Source organism: Fulmarus glacialis, unplaced genomic scaffold, assembly GCF_000690835.1.
Source record: "Fulmarus glacialis isolate BGI_N327 unplaced genomic scaffold, ASM69083v1 scaffold14112, whole genome shotgun sequence".
Lineage (NCBI taxonomy): Eukaryota > Metazoa > Chordata > Aves > Procellariiformes > Procellariidae > Fulmarus > Fulmarus glacialis.
In genome coordinates this window covers 10,998-11,267 of record NW_009197281.1, presented here as the reverse complement: position 1 = coordinate 11,267, position 270 = coordinate 10,998, and positions in this window count along the sequence as shown.

Genomic DNA, 270 nt, shown 5'->3' with positions numbered 1-270 from the left:
CTGCCCTGTGCGGGGACCGGGCTGCCGCCTCCCCGTCCCTTCTCTTCTCCTGCCCTCCAGGCTCTCCTTGGTGGGCCTCCACGAGGGCTCCTGCTGAGGAGGGTGGGCTCAGTGCATGGGCTCTTCATCGTTTCTCCATGGGTAGCTCATGGCGGCCCAGGTCTCGTGGGGCATGGTGGCCACCACTACAGCATGTTGGGAGCCCATCGCCTCTGGATGCTCCTGGGGGCAACGACGGGAGCTGTGCACCTGCCTGCAGGCAGCAGCCAT